Genomic DNA, 15,311 nt, shown 5'->3' with positions numbered 1-15,311 from the left:
ACCACATCTTCTTGATCCAGTCATCTATTTTCAGGCATTTGGGTTGCTTCCATAGCTTAGCTATTGTAAATAGTGCTGCTATAAACATAGGGGTGCGGGTGCCCTTTGGAATTGATGTTTCTGTGTCATTTGGGTAAATACCTTGGAGTGGAACTGCTGGATTATATGGAAGCTCTATGTTTAGTAGTTCAAGAAATCTCCACACAACTCTCCATAGTGGTTGGACCAGTTGGCACTCCCACCAGCAGTGCAGGAGAGTTCCTTTTTCTCCACAACCTCGCCAACATTTGTTGTTGCTAGTTTTTTTAATATGTGCCATTCTCACTGGTGTGAGATGGTATCTCATTGTAGTTTTGATATGCATTTCCCTGATTACAAGTGATGTTGAACATTTTTTCATATGCCTGTTGGCCATTTGCATTTCTTCTTCAGAGAAATTTCTTTTTAGCTCTTCTGCCCATTTTTTGACTCAATTATTTTCTTTGTTTTTGTTGAGTCTCATCAGCTCTTTGTAGATTTTTGTGATTAGTTCTTTATCATTAGTGTTGTGGCATCACTTTCTTTTTGCCTGAGTACATTCATTAGATGGGAAACTCACTCAATATAAATTTCTCTGAAGATTACTTTTTTCATCCTTGTTTCTGGAAAATAATTGTGTGGTGCATATAATTCTAGGTTTCCTCATTACCTTGACAGTATTATTCCACTGTTTTCAGGTTTCCATTGGTGCTGTTGAGAAATTGGCTGTCAATCTATTTTTCATATCTATATATAATTCCTCTGCCCTTAGGGTCCTCTTTTTGTGTTCATTGTCATATAATTTAATTAATATTGACCTAGATATTGATGACATTTTAATTATCATCCTGAGAATTCTCTGGACATCTCACATAAAGAAATATGTATCTCCAAAACTAATAAAATGTTTTAGACTATAAGAAAGTGGTTACTGGAAGAAAAGGGGCATGGGGCTTGTAAATCAGGAAAAATAGGTCAGTTGTATGGTGAAGGATCGAAACTAGATCTTTAGTGGTGAACATAATGTAGCATATACAGGTGTTGATTTATAATGCTTTGTGCCTGAAGCCTATATAATATTATAAACTAATGTTACTTCAATTAAAAAAAAGATATGTGTTTATCATAATCTCTGAAAAAAGCCCTGCCTTAATTTCTTCATTTATTACCTCTCCCATACATTTTCTCTTCTCTTCTGAAATTTTAACTACATGTTTGTTTGTTGTTATAGTCACATGCTCCCTTCTACATATTTCATTGAATCTTTCCTCCTATTCTTTATTATGTTTTCAGCTATATCTAATCTACTTTTAATACCGTTATTGAGGTTATCATTTTAATTATCATATCTAATTCCTTGTAAATGTTTGTAATTTTTTGTTTCTTGCTCTTTAAAACTTAATCATATCTTCTTCCTTTATTCCTTCAAATATGTAAACATTTATGTAAAGGCAGGACTGGACCAGTGCAGGTTTTCTGATCCCATGCAGACCGGGTAAAGGAGGAGTCAGAGTCCTCAGTGGTTTTTGCAGGTTTTTTATTGGGGTACACCAGGCATATGGCAGGCAGGGGTGCTGGGGGGCTGGGAGGCTGGCAGTCCTCCCAGCCCCCAGCAAATCTTCACTCTATCTGGGCTCTCTGGTGTTCTCTGCTTCTGCTTTGGGCTTCTTCTCTTTCGGCTTCTGCTGCTTCTCTGCTTCTTCTGGCATCCCTGTGACGCCGCCCTTAAAAGCACAGTCTTAGCGCAGGTGTATCCACTTCAGGTACCCGCCATCAGGCATGCATTCAGGATCACAGGGTTCCCTCATCTATCCTGATGGCTGGAGGGCAGAAAAGCCTGATACCTTTTACCTTACCCTACAATTTATTTTACATTTGTGTCAATGATTCCAATCAATCCTGAAACTTTTGCCAGTTGAATCTGTTGATTCCAGTTTATGATATCTCATTTCCAGAGGTATTATTTGATTTTTGACTATGAGTCCATATTTTTCAGAAGTTTAATCTAAGGGAATTATTTGGGTCTGTGTTGTAGGTGAGTTTTTCCAGATATTTTTGTTTCCAATTCATAGGCAGCTGGACATGGCTCATCTAATATCCTTTTAAACCTAAATACTGGCTTCAGGATTTTTAGCCAACCCAGCTACAATGTTTTGTGGGTTATTAGGTGAGTACTCACTGGTAGTTGAAGAAACTCGGGCAATTTGCTTTCTCTTCTTCCCAGCACCAACACTTCAAAGAGATTGTTTTTCTTACTTCCTTCAGAGAATTCAGGTTTTTCTATTTTTACCCTTACTGTAACACTACAACCCTTGAAGCTTTAGCTTATGTCAGAGGTCTCCTAATTAAATCCACCTGTACACAGTGTAACAACTGAAAGTCAAGTTTATTGAGCTTCAGTCATCTTCCATGTGTTCAGCTTGCCTGTGGATTCCTACTTTCACTTAGTATTTGACTTCTCGGGAATCCTCATCTTGCTAGTTCATCAGCATTTTTAAACACATATTTTTATACAGAATTTATATAATTTAACAGGATAGTCAGCCAAGTCTGATAGACTTGAAATTCATAATGAATTTCCAAGTTGGAAATACAGTTGTCCTTCATCACTTTAAAACCAGTCTTTTCCTTAATTCTTTTCCTTAATTCTTGCTGCCTGAAATTTCTTAAATCAAAATATATCAAAATATGTTAGGGATGATATACTCTTCCCAAGTTTATAGAGTATTTCATATTGTTTTATTTAGAATGCAAACATTTCAATGTTGCATAAATTCTAACAAGCTTTGGCACAAAGGTTTACAAAAGCTTTTACCCCCATTTTGTCCTTTAATTTCTTGAACAAATGATCCCTCTATAGAGTAATATCAAGTAAGTAGATGTCTGAAATTGATGTTGACCGTGTAAATTGAGGTGTTTTCCAAATAAGATGTATATACCTCTTAGAGTACATCAGATGATCCACTGCAGGTCAGAGAAAATTGCTAGAATTTTCAATAACAATATTTTTTCCTTAAAAATAAAAAAAGTAATTAACAGTCACTAATATTTAATACAACATTGACACTTATATCCTTGGCTTACATATCCTGAGAGAAGAAGAGACAGTTTGTAGCATGAAGAGATTGATGGTTGCACCCTCTCTCTTCCTTCTCACTTTGACACATTGCAAGTTACTGCAATGTGCATGCCCAGTTTGGTGCATTTCCAGGTTATATCTTCTGATTGAGGAATAACCTCTCTAAATGGAAACCTGGCTATTTTTGTCACGAAAAGTGTTGTGAATCGAAATGAATCTTTTGTAAGCACATATAAACAATAAGAAAACAGCAGAAATGGCACTTCTCCTACTTTTAGTATATTTCATTAATCATACTACAATGAAAAATTTTATGATGACCTTATCAGATCTGACAAGACATTGACATTTTTCAGAAAAATAAATTATCATCAAAAAGGCTTTTTGAGATCTGACTTTATACCCACTGTTATCAATGAATAATTTTGCCTTAAGTATATTGTCCCTGAGATATTAACTAATGATAGTTGAATTTATAAATTATGAGCAATAAATAAATACAAGTGTATTTGAGATACAGAGTTGATAACTTATTGTTTGTAAAGGTTTGACACCTATTTCCTAGGCACCACCTAATGATTTTGCCTTTCATTACTGTAACTCACATAGAAACTCTTTTAGGTAAATCACTGCCCCTTTGAATAATTTATCTACACCAAGATTCACCCCAAGAACAACCATCACTATCTTCCCACTTTTAGTTGTTTGACTGTTCTCAAAAATTTTTATTTTTTCCATCTTATCAGTAATTTTACAATCTCATTACTTTTGTACTTAGTTTGATATGATGGGGTAAATAATTCTGGTGAAACATCTCAAAGCTATGCCCAATCACTGAGAATAATAAACTGTCATTGTCTTGCTTTGACTGTGCCATTAACGCGTTCAGAGTTGAAATCCCCACAGGAACCATGACTTGGTTCCTGCCTGTGAATACTTTCAGATTGGAAGTTCTTAAGAAAAGCACTTTCTACATATTCAAAGGGACCGTGTTTATAGATATAATACACCCATCTTAGCTAAACTTAATTGCTTTTTTGGTTTGTAAAGTGCAAGCATTCCATACCATTCCAATCTCTGTGAAGAAAGGAGGAAAGCCTGCACAAAACCAGCCAGAATGAGAGCAAAGAAATTCATCCCTTTACTTGCCTACCTTTCTTTCTCTTCAAGAGTATAAATACAATCTAAAATATTTCCTAGTTTCAAGAGCCAGGGATTGCTTATTTTGAAACAAGCATATTTCATTATCTCCTCATCTCAGCACTAATATGTTATTTCATCACATTATGTTACCTTGTCTCGAAATTTTTTGTCTATTGATTATGATAACTCAAATATATATACTTCAATTACTATATGCTATATGCAAAAGAAAATATAAACAAAAGAGTGATATAAAGAATAGTATTAAAATAATTTAGTAGTAGAAGGACCACTCCTTGATGACTTTGCATATCCCTGGGGTGCTTAGCCTACTTGAGCAGCCACTGGTGGATATATCTTTAGAGACTCAAAGAGAATTTTCTGGTTTATTTTAACTTTCACTGCCTAGGGGCAAATAACCATAATCAACAAACACAAATAGAACGAATTAAGAGGAACTTGCCAAGAACATACAGGAAAGCTGAATGGTAAGAGTATGTGATGTTAACCCAAAGAACAATCCCAAATTCTGCTAGAAGAAGTGGACTTTAAAGGACATCATCCACTGCTCTGTTTCTTAATTCCTCTCACCTTCTCCTACCAAATGCTCTTTCAATTATTTTTCACTGCTATAAAGCAATTCTCCTAAGTGTTCAATATCATGAAAGCAAAGGCAGATCTTTAAAGGGCTGCCTTTAAACATGTTGAACCTTTCTATAAGGTCTCTGTGACTCAAATCAGGTTAATGGGTTATGACCCAAGAAAGGCACACAGCCCACAACACATGGCACGCCACTAATTAATATTTATTGAATGTCCACTAAGTTCATAAAAATATTTCAGGCACAATGACTATAAAAGTTCTTACTATGAGGGGAGGTAATGACAATAAGGGTTATATGAGGGGGAATACAAAAGAGGCACTCAAAGAACATAAAGATAAAGAAATCATTTGTTTAGTAACTGCTGCTTTGTCTCTGCTGCTCAGTGCTGCCTGTTCCCCATTATCACCACACAGGGCAAATGACAGCATGTGATTTACAATCAACTGATGAATGCAAAAATGTGTTTTCATGTTGCTGTTTCCTTCTCTACCTTTTCCTTTTCTATGTTTCCTTTTCTTTTTTGTTTTTATTTTCTTTATTTATTTAATGTTAACTTCTTCACATTATAGCAAGCATACTTAAAACTACTTAACTGAACTATCCTATCAGAGGACACACCTTTATAACAGATACAAAACTGAGATCACTCTTAAAATGTCAGATTAATTCACTATGCAAGTATTTTAGTGTTCTAAGCCACTTGCATTTGGATGATCTGTAACATCCTGGTATGTGATAACTGCCATAGCCATCCCATATGCCACTTTCAATATATCTTCCATGGGGATTGTACGTTATAAGTCTTCTTTAGGTACAAATTGTTGAACAATTACTGATGAGAGAAAGGTCAAAATAATAGGTTATAAAAGTCTGGGCTGGCTCTAGGACCATTCAGATAGAACCATTTTGTATTATTGTTAAAAAGATGAGAAGGAAGTAGTTTAAAGTAGTTAGAGACAAGCAAACAAAAGACAGGCAAGCAGAGCTATATAACTTCTACTTTCACTTCCTGCCTACTCCATTACTTCTAGTATTATGGGAGAAATAACATGATTGGAATGACCTAAAGGTTAAGGGGTGGACAAAGTTTACCTGGTAGAAAGTAGATTGAATACTGTTGGCTAAACCATTTTGAAAGTGAAAAGCAGTAACATTTAACAAAATACCAAACTGACAGTAGGGATGGGAAGAACTCAAATTGCATTTGGTCATTGTTTTTTTTTTCTTCTTCTTCTCCTTAAGTGGGTATCTTTTATTAAGAAAGAATGATAGAATTTAGATGATGGACTGGGGAGGTTAGGTAGGGGTTGGTAGAGAAGTAAAGAGACAGAAGGAATTGTTTGCTTGAAAACTGAATGTCTATTATGACACTTTTTGCAGCTATAGTTGTTCCAAATGTTATATCAAGAAATCAATAAGATTCTAAATTGTGTTCAATCAATAAATATTTCTTGAGCATTTATTCTATGTCAGAACTGACTTTACAAAGCTCAACTATCTTTCCTTTATGCACATAAGACATTCATCAGAGGACTGTGGATCTTTAAAAGGTTTATATAAATGGTACCTGGCCTCAGCAAGTTTGAAAGGTCTGACACCAGTTACAGTTCCCTGAAGTAAGGAGATTGGTGAGATTAGGGGGGAAAAAAAAACTTACATAAAAAAAGAAAAGGCACACACATACATACAAGCACAGATTTATCCAGAAAAACACAATGTTATTTGACAAAGGATAATAATAGCCCCTTTACTGTTTGTTAGATATTTACAGTATTAAACTACCTCTAGCATAAACTATAAATTTTTGAACAATGCATTAGATAATAGGGATATTATCAAGTTCTGAAGTTGATGGTTAGAGTAATCTAACCATAAATTCCAAATCTAAGGACACTATTTCCTGACCATGGGACAAAGAGAATCAATATTCAGATAAGGAAGCATCTCAAGTGACCAAATTGTTTGATTATTTATTACAATACTGGCAAACAGGGAACTGAAGGTATGAGGAGGGGGAGAGAATGACAGCTCCATCTCAAAAATAGCTTGTCTCTGTAAGACAATTAAAAAGTAGAATGCCAATTCAAACAAAAACACCTTCAGATCTTCTGCCAATAACAAATTTCGTGTACCCACTCCATCCCAAAATCACTTTTTAAAGATCTAAGTGGGAGTAATAGTTTAGTATATGTATTGAAAATTTTGCTATTCAGTATGTTGATTACATTTTACATTATTCAATTAAGAACTTCTCTCTATACTCATGTGATTTCTCATCCTTTTTCTTACAAATGACTTTCATAATTTTTGGGTTAACAATTTAACATCAGAGTATTTCTTGAAGTCACAATTCTTTCTCTCATATCAACTGGTATATCTCCAATTTGGACATGTTCTTATAAAGAAAATGGGTAAGTGTCTTGGAAAGCTATCAGAAGGGAAACATTTATATGGCTAAGTACTTAGAACAAAACAAGTATGGCATCCTTTTGATTTGGAAAAAGTAAATGAAAAGTGTAGTGACCTATTCATCTTAAAAAGCACTGGGAATGAACTATGGTGGTGGATTATGGGTGATTTGGTGATGGGTGTGGTGTGGTAAAAACACTTGAGAGTGGAGATCCAATACTTCTAAAATAGAAATAACAATGTAAATGTTACCTCAATAAAAATAAAAATAAACACTAGGAAGAATCAAGCATTTGGGTAGAATCCTGTCTTTCCTAAATTACCTATACCACTGAATAACGAAATGAAGGCAAATTTTTGTAGGTACTTGAACAAATAAATGGAGAAGGAATAAGAGAATTAAAATATAGATTTAGCAATCTTTAATTAATGGATAAGCACTGCACATCAACTCTTGTTAACATCAGAAAGAGAGAGCTAAATAGAAGTCTCTTGATAGAAGCATACACAATTCTGATCATATAAAAAATGCCTCTTGTGGAAAACTGAGACAAATAATACAGTTTCTCCAACAATGAAATGCAAGGCAGCTTACAAAAAAGGTGGGAGGGGGACTAGAGAGATAACCTACAGATTAAATAGACTTAAAAGATACAGCAACAAATCACAATATGTGCACATTATTTTAATTCTGGGTGTGCACTTTATTTTAATTCCAGCTGTGCACATTAGTTTAATTCCTGATTAAAAATGAAACTTTACAAAATCATAACATTTAAGACATTTTTGAATTTGACACTGATAAAGTTCAATCATATTAAAATTAAATGTCATATTTTTAGTGATAACAGCCTGTAACTAGGGCTTTAAAAAACCTTATCTGGACAATATGGCTAAGTAAGACATACTTCATTTCCCTCACCAATAATTTGAGATTCATTTATGGACAAAAGCGCCTTTGTGCAAGCTGTGATAATCATGCCATATACCAAGGGAGCCAGGAAGATTCTCACCCAACCATGTGTCAGGTAATAGACTTACAGACCTTAGTCCCTATTGCAGACCCTGTAGTTACCCATGAACCAACGTTTGTCTCTCTTGGTCATGTTTAGGAGACCCTAGAAAATGCCATCTTAAACAATCATCCAATGATGAATGGTCATAGGTAAATCCAGATATCTTAGAGAATTTCGAGCACACTGTTGAAGAAAAAAATTATAGGTTTAGATACAATAAAGAGGACATTTTGTAAAGACTGGAGGAGGTGACTGCTATTTAAAATATGAAGACATTAAAGCTAAACTGCAAGGAATTTGACATATCAAGGAAACATGACATCATAAATAGTCTTTCAGTATATATCCCCAAAGCAGAGTTCTATGATTTACCCAATAAACAATTTAAAATAGTGGGGTACCTCAAAGAAATACACAAAAACACAAAAAAGATAGTTCAATGAAATAAGGAAAACAAAACATGAACAAAATCAGAAATACAACAGAAGGATAGAAATTATAAAAGGAAACAAAAATTATGGAGCTGAAGAATGCATTGGATGATGTAAAAAATGTAGTAGAGAGAATAAATATCAGAATGGATCAAACAAAGTATAATGTGTGAATTAGAAGACAGGAACTTTGAATTTGTTGATACCTTTCTTGAACTATGTGTTCAAACCTGGAAAACGTTCCATATGCACTTAAGAAAAATGTGCATTCAGCTTTTGGGGACTGTATTTCTCTATACATGTCTATGAAGCCCATGTGATATAACTCTTTGTTTAAAGCTACTATATCCTTATTTTTTTTCTGTCTGGTTGATCTATCCATTGGTGAAAGTGGGGTATTGAGGTCCCCCTCCATGAATGTGTTCTTTCCAATGTCTGTTTTCACATTTGATAGTTATTACCTTATGTATTATCATGCTCATTCATTAGAGAATTTCCCCTTGATGAGTGTTTAGCCTTCCTGGTATATTTTTCCCTTAATCATTATATAGTGTCCATACCTGTCTCTTGGTACATTTTAATGCTGGAAATCTATTTTATCTGTATATTTATGGTAGACCCTGCCTTCCTTTGAGACCCATCTACTTGTAAGATTTTTTTTCTAATCCTTTTTTTGCACCTGCTTATCTTTGGAGCTCTTATGCATTTCCTGGAAACAAGAAAGTTGGAGTATGTTTCCTAATCTAGTCAGACATCTTGTACTTTTTAATTGGTGAGTTCAGTTAGAGTAATTATTGATATATGAAAAATCTTTTGCTGCCATTTTGTCTCAATTTAGTGGCTCTATTTCCTTTTTCAGTTCTTTGTGGATATTTTTCTTTTTTTTAAAATACAAGAGCTCCTCCCAACAGTTCCTGGGGGCAAGAGTTCTAGTGTTTGAAAATGCCATCAGTTTCTACTTTTCTGAGGAAGTCCTTATTTCTCCCTCATATCTGAAGGAGAGTCCTGTAGGATAGAATACTCTTGGAGGACAGTTTTTGTATTTAAGTATTTTGATTGTATCATTGCATTCTCTCCATAGTGTTTCTTCAGAGATATCTGATTTTAGCCTGATAGGGGTTCTTTTATAGGTTATTTGCCTCAATAGTCTTTCTTTGTCTTGACCTCTCAAAACTTTCACTACTATGTGTCTTGGTGTAGATCTCATTTTGAGGTACTCTAGTGTTCTTTTACATCTTAAACTTGTATATTTAATTCCATTCACAAGCTTGAGAAATTTTTCACTTTTATTTCTTTAAATAAGTTCTTTATTCCCAACTCTCTCTCTTCCACTATTCCAATATTCTTATATTGCCCTTCCTTGTGGAGTTGTATAATTCTCGAGGTATTTCTTCATAATTTTTTTTCTTCTTTTTCCTCTTCTTCCACCTGGATTCTTTGTGCATTCTCATCTTCAAGATCAACTGACTCTGTCTTTCATTTGGTCTATTCTATTTCCATAATTTTCTCCAGAATTTTTCATCTTCTCTTTCAAACTCCCTCTCCATTATTTTGGTATTTAAAGCTTCAGTTTGACCATCTGTTTATTAATTTTCTCATTTGTCTTCCTGAGTTTTCTTGTATGTCTTTGGCTGACTTTTCTGTGTTTTCTCCCATTTCTTTGAATTTGTTTTCTCCCATTTCATGGAAATTCTGAACTCTGTATCTGCTAGGAAGAACAGATATTCCATGTTTTGGGGATTAAATTCTATATATCTATTCTTTGTGGTTGTATTCCCCTGAGGATTCAGGTTGGTGTTTGTTGTGTATTTTTTTTTTTTGTCTGCTCATTATTTTCCTAAAAATTAAGAGCATAGAGCTTCTATTTTTCCAGTAGATGGTACTGCATGTCAGGGATAACTAACTTGTAGTTGGGTCTTCAGTAAATGGGAGGCATCCTCTCTGTAAGGGGTCTGCTATTGTTGTTTCACTTCATGTCCCTCCCCAGAGTTCACCAAAACTGTTCTAATGTCTGAAGGATATTTGTTTGGGTGGGTCTGCCCTCATTCAAAGTTCCCTTAAGGTCCTGCATGGGAGGACATATGCTGGTATTGGGCTCTGTTCTCATGTCCAATTAAGGAAATTTTGAGCCTGCTCTAATGTGAATAGGGCATCTACTCAGGTGACTCCCCCTCATGTTTATTCAAGAAGTACAATGAGGTCATGCTGGTGTTGGTGAGATGTCTGCTGGGGGCTGCTTCACTCTCATGCTTGCTGAAGGAATCCACTGGGGCCATGCTGATGTCAGCAGGGCATCTGCTGGGGTCATCTCCATCCTCACAATTGCTCAGGAAGCATACAGGGGCCACACTCATGTTGTCAGGATATGCACTGAGGGTTTCCCTGCCCATGCATTGATTCAGGGAGATTACCAGGGACATGCTTGAATTTCTTTATATATAACTGGAGTTTACTTTGCTAAGTGATTGATCTTATTAATTTATTGTTTACACAGATCTAAAAGACACTTTTGAAACATAATATTGAAGTTTCTCCCACATGTTTTATTTTAATCTAAACAAAATAAATAACATTGCTTTGATATAACAAGAATTATTCTTATACAGAATGCTTAGTAAGCTGCCCTCAAGAGTGGTTCATTTATCTCCACAAAATGAACCTAGACTGTTTCCTTTTTGTGTTTGATTTTTGTAGCATCTCTATTTCAGTCTTTAATATCAGGCTACTGAATGGTCACTTATTTTGAATTTAATGTAAACTTGCGTAATAAATATTGGCGATTCTCAGGTATTATCATGTTTGAGATTCAACAAGTGTTATCGTCCATCAATACACATTGACCACATGCTTAATCTGGACTTTTGTTCCTCAGATAGTGAATGATTATTTTTATGTGGTAATATTACCTACTTAAAGAGAACTGAGTTTCAGCAGTTCTGACATCTTTTAAGAGTTACTCAATTATTTGAATATTTTATCATATTTTGCACTTGGAATTTCATGTAGATATCTGAAAATGGAAAAATAAAAGGGCTGATGATAGTGATAAGATGTATATATTTCATAAGTTATATTCAAATGATAAAAAGCTGGAAATCATTAGGCATGTAAAAGAGGAACTCTTTGGCTTCAAATGTGATATTTAAGAGAGTTAAGGTACTCAACTATGATAGAAATGAGCAAAATTAAAACTATATGTAAAATGCTAAAAGTTACATCACTAAAATGTGTGTACATGTTTGTTGTTTTGTTTTTTTGTTTTTTTTTAGCTATCCCTGGGAATGGAAACCCTCATAACATTTGTCTGTTTGAATTTCACACATTTAATATGGCATGCATATCTTAAATGACATATTAAGTGTAAAAGTATTGTATTTTGCTTATTGCTAATACTGTCCTTTCATGCTTAGGGATGATGAGTCTCCTACTGCTGCTATCCTCACTAGCCTCTTCAATATCATTTGTCCACATGTTTGTGAATACTTTATTTAATTCTCTTAATTATCTATTTGTGAGCCATCTGTTTCCTTTTGGGGTACCTGCTGATAAAGCAGGCAAGAGAACCATGGAGAAATGAAGAGCTCTTAAAGCCAACTTGGACATGGTCTTGAGACCCCTGACTTACTTAACTTGTCATAATTTTGTATTAATAGCAGAATGTGCAGAAATGCATGAGTGTAAGATATATGAAGCATATACATTTTTAATTTCTTTATTGCCATATGAATTTTGTTTATAATTAGTATAGTAATTTTCATTCATGTCAATAAGATGAACAAATACGAGATAGTTTATTCTTTATTAGATTTGATTTCATTTCTAGTTATCCACTAAATATATAAAGACAGCTGTTTAAGAATTAGCAGAACCTGTGTTTCATTCCACGTTATTAGTCTAATCTATGCTCTATGTATCACATAAATATTTTCACTACTTCTTGACTCAACACATTTTTTTAATGGCAATAACTTTACCTGATTCTGGGCTAAATTAAGCAAAAAATGCTTTTTCTTCTCCAAAGATGCAAGATAATGTGGGTTAAATAAATAAGTTCTAATAATTTTTCAAAACAATTTTGCACTTTCAATACTATCTTCCTATTACTTGACATTGGACTTTGTCCTGATGGGCTAAGCTTTGAACCCTGAGAAAAGAAGACTTCCATTTGAAAATAGAACCTTGAATTTAAAATTTCCCTAAGGCTATTCATGTGTACTTTATGGTTATTATGAAGGCAAAAAATGGACTTTGCTCTTATATACATCTACTGTAAATCACTTTGAGACAGTTGAATCAGCTTCTCCTTACTTCTACCTTCCTTCAAGTCAAAAATAAATTTATTTATTCTCTACTAAAGTGGCTGTGACAAAGAAAGTCCTCCTCAGATAGTCACCCTCAAGCCATTCCTCAAATACCGCTCATTTGGGGTTATAATCTGCTGCTACCATAGATCAAAAATGTGCATGTGGGTGGAAGATTGGGGGAATATGGGCAAAGAGTTTTTTCTCCTCCAAAAACCACACCCATGTACTCTCTAGCACACTGGCATGACATAAGTCACAATAGAGTATAGTCCAATTAAGAGTCACAGCTGAGTGCAGAAGAGCAAGTACTAGGTGTGTCCTCGAAAGACCTAGTCTGCATGGAGACCCTTTCTACCATCAAATTTATGATTTAAAAAGTCATTTCTTTGATGCTCAGTCTCCTCAAATGCAAATTGAAGGGAATGCTATCTACCCAACTGATCTCAAAAAAGTTAGCAAGACTGAAATAAACTAATGTGCATTTAACAGGCTTGTGATTGCTAAAACCAATATACTATTATTACGGTTTCTGCACTTTTGTTTAGGAATTGTACATCAAAGTATTAATCAATCTTCTAATCACTTGCCATTTATATTCTTTTTTATCTGAAGGATGACTTCATACCCAGCCAACCAGTCAGTCCCTCTCTCCCTTCTCCCTTCTCTCCTCTCTCTCTCTGCTCTGTCTCTCTTTGTCTCTCTCTGTCTGTCTGTCTCTCTCTAGACACAGACACACACACACACACACACACACACACACACACAATTTCTCCTAAAAAATGAATACTTTTTCTGAACTAAAGAATTTTTCCTTCAGTTTCAAGCCATATTTACTTTCTCCAGTCTCCTGAATTACCATCTTGATGTTGGTTCTTATCTACAGAATTTTCCAAATTTCCCACTTAGGCATCTTACTCAGTCCACTGAGCTGAACTGTTGATTTCAATCAGTGCCTTTAAGGTTCCCCACTCTTTCTTGACAAATCCCTATCTTTGAAATTTGGCCTTTCTTCCAGAGAGAAAGAATCTGTTCCCCCAGGTTAGGTTCCATCTGTCACCTTTTCTCACTGAGACCCATTTCTTTGCCTGAATCTTTAACCCACTATTTCATCTTACAGGACATTTTCTCAAATATTAGCACATCTATATGAAATTAGAATTCCATTTTCTCTGCCTCACATTTCCCACACACATCCAGACTCCACAAAAATTTTTGGAGAGTTTACAACAACAAAAAATCTCTTAATATTGCCCCAATTTGCTCCTATTTTTTGTCCACTGAGGTAGTCTTTTTAATTGCTTGCTCATGAGACAATGCTCTGCCAAATCTTAAAGTTAGTAAGGGCTGTGTTCTCCTCAGTAATAGTTCTATTTTCAATGCATCAGTGAATAGAGCAATTGACCAATTTTTCCTACTCATGTTGGTGGCAAAGAATTTAGACTAAATTTTCCCCTAAACCTCTATTATGGATGAACCACATTTCCTTCAAATTCATATGTGGAATCCCTAACACACAGTACCACAGAATGTAACTGTATTTGGAGATAGAGCTGCTAAAGAGGTGATTAAGTTAAAAACCTTTAGAGTAGGTCCTAATCCAATCTGACTGATTGTGCTTACAAGAATAGATTAGAACATTGGAGAGACGTAAGAGGTACACATTCACAGAGAAAAGCCCATGTGAGAGGGCAGCAAGAAGAGGGCATCTGCAAGCCCAGATGAGAGACCTTAGAGGAAACCAACCTTGCTGGTGTCTTGATCTTGCATTTCTAACCTCTAGAACCATTAATACAATTTTGTTTTTTAAGCCACCCAATCTGTGGCATTTTGTTTTGGAAGCCCTAGCAAATGAATACAATTTTTGATTCTAAGAAATGGGGTGTTACTGGAACAAATACCTAAAAACATGCAAGTAGTTTTGGTACTAGGAATGGGTAGAAACTGGAGGAGCTTTGAGGTGCATGTTAGATTGTCTTGAAAGGATTGTTGGCAGACATATGGCACCGTAAAGATGATAGTGGTGAGACCTCAGACTGAAATGAGGAACAGTTTATTGGATACTGGAAGAAAAGCAATCCTTTTTAAATGTGGCAGAGAATTTGGCTGAATTGTGGTCTAGTGTGTTTTGGAAGGTAGGATTTATGAGTGATGTATCTGCATATTTAGTGGAAGAACTTTCTAGAAAATGTATTGAAGATGCAGCTTGTATCTTCCTTACTGCTTATAGTAAAATTAAGGAGAGAGATGAATTGAAGGGATTTTAAGGTAAAAGGAGGCAAATTAGATTTGAAAGTTAACTTATCTAT

The sequence above is a fragment of the Talpa occidentalis genome, unplaced genomic scaffold (genome assembly GCF_014898055.3).
Source record: "Talpa occidentalis isolate TD23 unplaced genomic scaffold, MPIMG_talOcc4v2.1 talOcc4.4, whole genome shotgun sequence".
NCBI lineage: Eukaryota > Metazoa > Chordata > Mammalia > Eulipotyphla > Talpidae > Talpa > Talpa occidentalis.
This window is presented reverse-complemented; position numbering follows the sequence as displayed.